The sequence below is a fragment of the Austrofundulus limnaeus genome, unplaced genomic scaffold, assembly GCF_001266775.1.
Source record: "Austrofundulus limnaeus strain Quisiro unplaced genomic scaffold, Austrofundulus_limnaeus-1.0 Scaffold807, whole genome shotgun sequence".
Classification (NCBI taxonomy): Eukaryota; Metazoa; Chordata; class Actinopteri; order Cyprinodontiformes; family Rivulidae; genus Austrofundulus; species Austrofundulus limnaeus.
The window spans coordinates 16,600-27,468 of record NW_013953209.1 but is presented as its reverse complement, the minus strand read 5'-3'; the positions used below and the strand labels follow the sequence as shown (position 1 = coordinate 27,468).

Genomic DNA, 10,869 nt, shown 5'->3' with positions numbered 1-10,869 from the left:
GTATATATCTATCTATCTATGGTATCTATCTATCTATCTATGGTATCTATCTATCTATGGTATCTATCTATCTATGGTATCTATCTATCTATGGTATCTATCTATCTATCTATGGTATCTATCTATCTATGGTATCTATCTATCTATGGTATCTATCTATCTATCTATCTATCTATCTATCTATCTAATCTATGGTATCTATGGTATTTATCTATCTATCTATCTATCTATCTATCTATCTATCTATCTATCTGACTGTTCTGTTCTGTTTAACTTTGAACAGACTCCATTGTCCTATTGCAATTTCTTTAAACCAATAGTTCATTAAAATTTTCTACATTGAATTTTTTCCCAAGGCTTAATACTACATAAACATACCATCTGTGCAGTTTATATTAAAGAGACAAATAATGCAGGTTCATTGTTTCACATTTATTTTAACATATCTCTGAATACATGTGGCAGCCTAAAAATGCCAGTGCCATGAACTTATCTTTTTTTGCATAAAATGCAGAAATACTAACATAATAAACCTTTGCTTGTTCCAAATATCAAGACTCTTCACTGCTTTAAGAATGGTATTTGATCATATCTGTGAGGTCATACTTCAGTAGAATGTACTTGCTATCACTGAAATTCACATAAAAGTATGGTGTGTAATCAATAAGCTTATTGGTACCCACAAAGATATTGGCTTAAGCTAGGTAGGGAATTTCTACCTCAAAAGCTAAATAATGATTAATCCAACCAACTGTAGAGAGAGGCTGGCACTCAAAACAATACAATGATGCATTTGCAATATATATGTTACAAGAGCAAATTCTGGAGTAGTCAGTTTTAGTGACTGACAGCGTTATACAGTTTGTGTCCCATTTAGGACGACTCATCGATGGTTGTGAGCGTACAAAATATTTTTTTAAACTCTCAGGTAGGGTTCAAAATTGTGAGCTAATGAAAATGTCACTTTACGATTCCACCACCAGGTCACACGGCACATTTTCAGCAACAGTTTGAGGAAAAAAAAGTGACTAATTATGTTTTTTGTCCCTGAGAACATGTGCCTTTCAATTACAAGAATAAAAACAGACCCAACAAATCACAAGAATTAAATAACTTTATTTTTTAATAATGTAAATGTTTGTGACCTTTTTTGTGTTTTCATCTCCAATGATTTAAAACTACTTTTCCAAAAAACTAGTAAATGTTTTTCCTTTTACTAAAATATTTAACGTCATTGTTTTTGAGAGTTTAATAAAGAAAGAAAAACTTTTATTGTAATTACACTTTTTAAATCAAGCTGTGGCCCCCAAGGTGCATTCACCTTGAAGATTTTGGCCCATGTGTCAAAATGTTTGGACATCACTTGTTTAGGATGACTTTCAGCTACATGCACACTAAACTTTAGCTCAATATTAGTAAAATTAACTGAGTTTTAGCAAATTCTAGTTTTGCTAAGGTTGATTAGCTGTAGCCGTCTTGAATCGGGTTGACTTCAAAAGTTAAGAAGTTGTAATGGTACATTTAGTGATTTAATCTCCTGGGGTTTTATTAAAATCATGTGCATGATTCACACACACACACAGGTTTGTTTTTATATCCCCATGGGGACCGTGGATTGATTTCCATTCATTTTTTGGTAATTTTATAGCCTAACCCTGATTTTTTACCCTAAAATTAACCTCACAGGTCCTCACCTGATCCTAGAACTAACATAAACTCAATTCACACCTTGGTCCTAAACCTAAGCCCCCTCACCTGAAATTAGCATTCATACCCATGGGGACCGGGTTTTAGTCCCCATGCAAATTCAGTCCCCACAAGGCTGCCTTTTTCCAGAAAATGGCTCCCACAATGTAGCAAAAATGTGCCCACACACACACACACACACACGTTTGTTATTCTATTCTCACGGGGACTTTGCATAGGCTTTCATTCATTTACTGGTCATTTCTATAACCTGACCCTAAACCTAACCCGACCCGCCAACAGTTTATTCCCCAACAAGGACCAGGCTTTTGTCCTCACAAGGCTGTGTACCAGGAAAAAGGTTAAAAATCATCCCCACCAGGTAGCAAAAACATGCAAACACACACACTGAGTTTTTCTTTCCCTTTGGTGAAAGTAAAAAACTGAGCAGTGGATGTTCGGTGTATTCAGAAAAGAGGCCCTCGATCGTCTTTAATGATGCTGTTGGACAGGTCTGATCCTGCTGTTGCTCAGTATCAGTGCTCTGCAGAGGGTTGTTATCAGCGAGGGGACGCTCCACCCACCACTGGGAGATCCCCTTATCATCTCACACAGGAATATGACACAAACCCTCTTTACACGTCGCTCAGACTCACATCCACAACCTGTCAGCTGCACACAAACGACCCTAATCTTGTCTGAGCTCTGACGCCTGATGGTTGGTAAACACCGCAACGGCAGCAAATGAAGTGTTTGGTCTAAAAAACACGGGGATTCCTTGAACAGCTACTTTTAGGTCTAGAATTCAGTGAGAGAAAGAGTTAAGTGACAAGGTGGGCTTCAGTGTCCTTGAACAAGGAGACCCTACAGGGACTTCCTGTCAGCTGGAGTCCAGAAAACATGAAAACTTCTGAACTACTGAGAGATAGAATGTGTCTACAGCATCTGGACACTTTTGTTGTCTTTCAGAAGTGTATTTTTTTTACTAACTGAAACTTTATTTAACAGCTGTAACATAACTGTGTGAATGATGAACCAAAACTCAAACTAATGATCTCCTGTTTGAGTTTGGCAATCTAAGGCCGTCTGCTTTGTGCTGTTTTAGCCAATAATATTTGTGACCCATCACATCGAAATGAGGATTAAGTCCAAAAGTGGTATATGGAGAAATAGGCAACATTTTGATTAAAATGTTACCAACAATTATATTTTGTCAAAATTTAATGAATAAAAGCCTTATCAATGTATCATTTAAATGAACTGTCTGAAACATCATCATAAAACAAAATTTTGAAACACTTTTTTGAGCAGTAGCAACAAAAAACCTGATTTTGAGGAAAAACGCCTTAAAATGTTGAGATTTTCCCTGTGAGTTAGCAAAGTTTTGTTTCTTTCCAGCTGGGAAATCTTAATATTCAAATATAATTTGAGGTTTTCTCTTCATAAGGACATCAAAAATTCCTCTTTAAAAGGACATAAAATTAGGATTCAGACCAAATATTTATGTATTATTGTAACCAAAAAGACAAATGAAGTCATATATATGGATTTAATTATATCAAAATGATCCAGGTATCAAAATGTAGCTTTTAAAGCCAAGAATCTGAAAATGTAATGAGGTCATTTTGACCAAATTTGACTTAATCCTCATTTCGATGTGATGGGTCACATATATTAAAAAATACATTCAGCTCCTTCAGGTGGTGGGTGCTACGAGTTCTGGTTTTGGTAAATGTTATATTTTAAAAATATAACTATTTACAAATATTTCCACATACAAAAACATTGTTCTGTCAGAAATCTGTTTCAGCATACTTGTTTCATTTTAGGCTTTAGCTGACATTTTGATGCTTTTAGCTCTCAGATAGTTTTTTGCTACTTTTGATTTCTAACTTTAGCTGATGTTCTGTCATTTTTATCTTAAACGGCTCAGTTTCAGCTTCTTTATCAACTTTCAGTTATTCCAGTCAGAATTTACTCTGCATTTTCACAGGAAAAAAATCTCTAATTTAACTTTAAAAGTTGTTTTGTCTATGGATTTATCAAATGTGCATCTTGAAAAGTAATTGGCAAACTAGGCCATTTATAGCTTTTGTACATATTTTATAATATTAACCTGAAGTGCCTCAGATCCATACATATTTATTTTTGTCATTATAAAGAACAGGACAATTATTAACAGCACTGAAAGCAGAAAGTGGGACACTTTGACCAAAATGTCTAATTGCTAAATAAATTACGCGTGATTGTTATGTTTTTAAATAATTAATTTTCCATTAATTTCTTTGTGTTGAATACCATGAACACTCAATTTAAAAAGGGGTGTTCATATCTTTTGGAGTGGGGTTTGTTAAATTTCTTACTGGTTTTACTTCTTGAAAATTCCCTATTTTGGAGAAAAGGATTTTAATTCTGACCAGACTAATGAGCTAATGGCTTGTCCAATCACAGTCAGGATCAACTGAGTTTTTACCTTTGTTAAAACAACGCCAATCTCCTAAATATCATAGCTTAGACTTGCATAGTGCCTCAACAATCTGCACAGGAAGTGCTACAGTTTGTTGATGCCATTATTTGTACTTTTAAATCATTTACAAAGTATCGTTCACATAAACCAGGGGTGTTTTATCCTGGTCCCCAAGGACCACTATCCTGCATGTTTTCGATTCTCTGCCAACACACCTGATTTGCATGAATGTGTGATGAACAGGACTCTGCAGAACATGAAGAGGTAAATCAATGACTGAATTAGGTGTGTTGGAGAAGGAAAAATGTAAAACATGCAGGATAGCGGCCCTCGATGACCAGGTTTGGACTCCCCAGACATCAGAACTAACCCTAACTCTAAATTTACTGTTTTATTTTTCCAAAGGCTGAGAATACAAACAAAAAAAAATTTAATTATCACTCAAACTGTTTGTTAGAATAAATGCTTCTACTAAGAAAACAAGTGAAAATGAATATCTCCAAATTATGGAGCTTTGCTGTGATTTATCTTGTGATAAACATTAGTGCAATGTCTTTAAATACTCCTTTAATCACTATAATAATGTTTAAACCAAGACGATTATGTAATGCAGGAATGAAGTGATTCACAGACCTTTGATCCCTGACCTTTATTCCCCTCACCGACAGAGAAACAAACAAACTTTACAGCTGTCCTCTCACACAGTTTAACATCTGTCCAGCCAGGAAAAAGAAGATGCAGAGAGCTAAGAGCTGTGAGTGTAAACAGGTCATAAAGCTCATGTGTGTATAAGCACAGAAAGTCTTGAGATCAGTCACATCAACACACATAAACACAGTTTGATGGCAACCAGAGCGAAGAATGAACAAGAACTAATCTCACAAAACCAATTAAATTTAAGGCTGGGAGGGCGTGATGCATTAGAAGCACCTTAGAAAAGCTAAACTACCAGTAAATTTGATGCAGATGCTAAAATAATAGCTGTTAAATTTATACTCAACGTTTGAAATATAGTTTTTTTTTTTTTTTTGTTTTTTGTAAGATGGAAACTCAGAATATACAAAGCACTCATAAAATCCAAGTTTTTAAAACTCTGGATAATTTCTCAACAGTGATAAAATGTCTGGACGGATGAAAAAACAAAGTCAGTTGAAATTTTCACAGATGCCAAGAATTTCCCAACTTTGTTTTTTATGTCTTCTTATTTTACTCTTATTACAACATGGGTTCTTTTTTTAATGGACACAGTTATTTCAAAAAAGATTAAAATAATGAATAATAATAATCATGGTTAAGACTGACTGCATAAAAACCTTTGTGATGTTTTGCTACGTCTATCTCTGTTCTCTATAAATAACTCTGGTGGGGAAATATCAAACCGAACCTTTGCTCCTAAGCTCTGGAAATGTTTTTTTTTTTTTTCAGGATGTTTAAACAGAGCAACACGTCACATTACACGGCCTGGACAGAGAAAGCACATTATTCGGATTAGATGACGCTGAAGCAGGAGAGCGGTGAATGGGCGTGGTCAAAACGTGCGAGTGTGCAGCGTGAGCAGCAGGTTCAGCTGGGAGAGAATGTGAGACGTAAACACAAACTGAACCAGATAATAGCTGATTACTTTGGTCCTCATAAAACTATCAAAAATAAACGACTCATAAATGTTCTCAAGAAACAATTAGTAGTTTTGGACTCCTTTAAAATGGATACAACCCAACGCCTTATGTTAGAGTTTTAGACGGTGATCATCTCATTGAAAAATGAAGGTGTTGCAGCTGTTTCGACGTGTCATCACGCACAGAGTAAGTGTTATAAACAACTTTCAGCAACTGTACGACAAATTTCAGCTCATTATCTGTAAAACTGACTGTGTTCACATGAAGATAATTCATAGTGTTTTATTAAATCCATCCAGCGGTTAATGAAATTGCAAACAAACATTGCTTGCAATCAAAAAGAAAAAAAAATTGTGTAGGTCTTCTGGACGGGTTCTTCTCTAATGAAACGTTTCGTCTCTCTTCCAAGAGACTTCTTCAGTCTGAGAGTTTCAGGCAAAATTCAGGCTTTTAAGCACTGCCTCCATGTGACTGATACTCACATCACATGGCTATCGTTGACACCTAATTAACACGTATTGTTAACAGGGGGTGGAGTGATACTGGCAATAGCAGCACTGTAGGAGGGGGACAACTGAAAACGGAGGCCTCCACCTCTGTTTAATGATGGACGGTCTTTCTTCACAAAAATGGCTTCTTTTACTCCTCTCTCAAACCAACGTTCCTCTCTATCAAGAATGAGAACATCCTCATCTCTGAAAGAGTGACCGCTGGCCTGTAAATGAGTGAAAACTGCAGAGTTCTGGCCATTAGATGTAGCTCGTCTGTGTTGGGACATTCTTTTGAACAGAGGTGGAGGCCTCCGTTTTCAGTTGTCCCCCTCCTACAATGCTGCTATTGCCAGTATCACTCCACCCCCTGTTGACAATAGGTGTTAATTAGGTGTCAACGATAGCCATGTGATGTGAGTATCAGTCACATGGAGGCAGGGCTTAAAAGCCTGAATTTTGCCTGAAACTCTTAGGGTGTATTCAGACCAGGAAAGTCCTTTGGTCCAAGTGTTTGGTCCGGAACAAAAACTGACTTTTTTTTTTTCGTTTGGTGCGATTTGCATTCACATTGTGCTTTTTTGCAAATGAACTATAACTTGTAAACAAAGCCACGAGGGTGACGATCATTGCTCCCACTGGACAAAAAAGGACAGGGGCGGGACTGAGCCACAGACCCAGAAAAAAACAAGGAAGTCCTGCGTGCTGCGGTTCTGATGCGCACATTTTTGCTAATATTAAAACTGCAATAGCATTTAAAATGTCAGAAGCAGCTAATTTAATGGTGGTTCTGTGATGATATTCTAATTTTGGAGCGGCGTCAGTAAATGTGTCCAGCGACCCAAAGGAGAAGAGGTGCTCTGCGTGTTCTGACCCACTACATGATGGCAGTAGATCTAATAACAGGAGATGATGAAACAGGTATGATTTCAGTTTATTTAGCTCAGCAACGGTGACCTGTGAARTCCAAAAAGGTGCATGTTTAATGCAGTTGGTTCGGTTAGAGTCTGGTCTGTATTCACACCAGAAGTGAACTGAAGCGAACCGCACCAGAGTTCGTTTGGAAACGGACCGAGACCACCTCAAAAAGCGTGTCTCGGTCCGGTTGTTTGATTCGCACCAGAGCTCACGTGAGTGTATTCACACCTGCACAAAAGGTCCGGACCAACGCTGGAAACGAACTCTGGTTCGTTTAAAGCGGAGCAAATTATCAGGTCTGAATATGACCTCAGACTGAAGAAGTCTCTTGGAGGAGAGACGAAACGTTTCATTAGAGAAGAACCCGTCCAGAAGACCTACACAATTCTTTTCTTTTTGTTTTTTTTTTTACCTGGATTACTGAGATGCATCAGGACATTGCTTGCAATGTGTAGCAGACTACATGGGGTTCAGTTTCAGCCACTACCACACCATAGTTTCACTCAACATCTCTTAAACTGACTGAATCAGAGTGTTTCCCAAGGTTGGTTGGCTGTGTCGGCCATCTTGAATCACGTGGACTGAAAAAGGTAGATTTATCTGTGATTTATAAGACATTTTGCTAGCAGACAAATTAACACATGCAAAAACCATTATCATCAGCCTTATTGTGCTGCACTGCTAAACGTGGAGGAGTGTAAACACAGGCTATTAGAAACGATCCAGTGAACAGCACATTGATTATGTACTGTGGTCAGTTTTGTTTTGACTGAGGCAGCGGAGAGCCCGACTCTGCCTGAGCTTCCACGGAGATCGATCGTAAATTATTCCCCGAGTGTTTACAGTAAAGGCTCGACCAGAAACGGCAACGCACTCTCACTTGTCCTTTTAAGGGGAGATTTGCTCCCATGCAGGGAACATTTTCATTTCATGCAAAACTAACATGGAGACAAAAACTAAAACACCAAGCTAGAGGATTAATAGGAGACGAACAACGTGGAGCAGCAGCTACTGTGGAAAAGCTCTCCAGCTGTTGTCGACATCAAAAGTGGATCGAAGGAACCCGTTTTTTCACTAGAGGGAATATTTCAGCCTCGTTTGACCTTGTAGGAAACGTCAGAGGGATTTTAGTAAAGATTAAACTGTCCTCCAAAAGTTTCAAATGGAAGAAGCTCCATCTCCGTGAAAAGCAGTGCAAAGACACGTGTATGGTTTTAAAGTGGTGTAAGTGTTGACTTTGCCTTTACAAATTAAAGGCCTAGCATGTCTTTAAGGAATGTGTATCACCCACCACCTGTCACGCCATAGATTTTTAAAAAAATCTTATGGTTGATGAAGTTTTGGTCAAACTTTAAGCAAACATCACCTGCAATTTTGTGCGTTATTATGAAAAAACTCCAAGTATGTGCTGTGAATGAGTCTCACCTGCTATCATTTCAATTTTTTTAGCAGAACAGCTGCAAAAGTGACAGAACTATAGCCATTTTCCTGTTTCAGGTATAATGTAGTTGGCGGCCAACTTTAAGCTGGGTTTGCTGCAAACAGGAATCAGTTGCATATCTAATAACGACATTAACGTTTCATCAAAATCTGTGCAGTGGTGAGATATTCTCCTGACAAGTTTAAACATTTACTGGGAAAAATAATCACAGAGATTCCAGTTAGCACTCAGAATACATTTTGAGGATGACTCTCAGCTACTACCACGTGAAATTTTTTAGCTCAAACTCTATCAAACTGATTGACTTATTGCTGTTTTAGCGTTTAAGATTAGTTGGTTGTGGCAGCCATCTTGATTCGCTTTGCATAGAAAAGTTAGCTGTAGATCAGAGGAGCCCAAAGTGGGGCCCGCGGGCCAAATTTGGCCCGCCAAGCCATTTGATTTGGCCCACCAACAGTTGCCAAAGTTACAAGGTTGTAACCTGTTATCCTATAGAAACACAGTATTTCCATTGGTCAAATGACTACATAAAAGGGCTGTAGTGAAGGTAGTTTTCATTCATGGTGCTGGCATATCTTTGATTTATTAGGATTAAACATGAAACATGAAATAACTAAGAAAATACGTGTTTAATATCGGCTGAAGTCAGATGAAAACACCAGTGTTAAATAAAATGATCTGTGATAAGAAATAATGTCATACAACACCAGAATTCTGGAGTGGGGGTTTATTTTGCCACTGGCTGGCAAGTCAAAACCACACACACTGGATTAAAAACAGGAAGTCCCTGGTTATATGCCGTCCAGAATCTTCAATGCCTGAGTTCGCCCCCTGCTGGCCTACAGCTGAATCACAGGCATTCAGACAAACAAACCTCAATCTAACGGTTTAAAAACGGTTCACTTATGTGTTGTTATGATTCGGACATATATCTACCCTATTTAATTAACACATAATATAACAAACATTATAAAGGTATTATAAAATAAGGAAACCCTAATACTCTGGTGTTGTTTATAATATCAATACTGAGCTATAATAACTATAAATTTCTTCATGACGACAAGAAATATTTAGATCAGATTTAACCCCACATGTAGGTTTGCACACTTTATAAGACCACAAAAACTCATATTTTATCAATTTATAATATGTCCCATGAGCCTTTGCTACTTGAGCGTATGGCAGACTTTCTCCAAGTGCACAAACTAAAACAAAAGAGGGCCATTGCATAGCTTAATCATTCAAAATAAAGGACTTTACTTTAAAAAGTATTTGTATTTCATGTATTATATTACTGCATTTGGCCCCCAGCCCTGGATAGATGTTCATTTTGGCCCCCTCGGGGAAAATGTTTGGGCACCCCTGCTGTTCTGAAAGTTTTTTTTAATCCCTCCAGTGGTTCATGATATATTTTGTAAACAATGAACATGATCTGGTAAAACGTTTTCATCATTTTTTCCCCTCTGACAAGGTACTTTTTATTTTATTGCACTTTGTTCCCTTTTTCATTAAACTGTACGTCCTCTTGTAGCGCGCGACAACTGATTGTGCGTCATTTTTTTCATCGTCGCACTTTGCTGCGCCTTCTCACTGATGAGATAAAGTTCCACTGAAATAACGTTTTCTTTAAAACACCAACAACTAAATAAAAATTAGGCTACATAAAATACTTTTAAAATTTTCACCGCAGTTTTAAACAACTGTTGATTTAAACATGGCGACCAACAGGTGTTTGAGGAGAAAAACAACTCTCAACGCTCGGTGGAAGAGTTTAGTCCAGTTTTAGTCGGTTTTAAAACTTACTTGTTGTCTGAAGGAGTTTCTGTCGAGTCCTCTTCAGTTAGAGTCCCATTGAAGCGGCTGGTCAGAGCGCGAGGAGGAGGAGGAGGGCTCGGTCCTGGGGGGCGCCGCGCGCTCCACCGCTCATTCCCAGCTTCAGGCCCACCCTGCCGGGTTAAAAATAAAGTCGGCGCATGCAGCTCATGATGTGCGCGCGCGCAGGGGACGGACATTCCTGACAAGAGCTGGTGACTGTAAATGGCAGAGGCACTTCTGATGTCCCGAACACCCCCCTCCCCTCCCCGCCCTCCCAGCCACAGCCGTGGCCTCTAATCGCGCGCGCACATCTCAACCCACCCAGCCGCCCTGTCAGACCCTAACAGTGCAGGACAAAGAGAAGGGTTAGACTCCAAAAACTTGTGACCCCAAATATTACTGGTCTGAGTACACAAACTTCATTAATAACCCTAA

The 10,869-nt window shown here is 38.3% G+C and overlaps 1 protein-coding gene across 2 annotated transcripts in view; it reads right to left on the bottom strand.

Annotated features, from left to right (window-relative positions):
• Positions 1–10,635, bottom strand: part of sptb (spectrin, beta, erythrocytic) — a 106,787-nt gene extending 96,152 nt beyond the window's left edge. For both annotated transcript variants that reach the window (XM_014028788.1, XM_014028789.1), the window contains exon 1: positions 10,423–10,635. The gene's annotated coding sequence lies outside the window, so the exon portion shown is untranslated. The remainder of the gene's footprint in view (positions 1–10,422) is intronic.
• Positions 10,636–10,869: the final 234 nt, after the last annotated feature.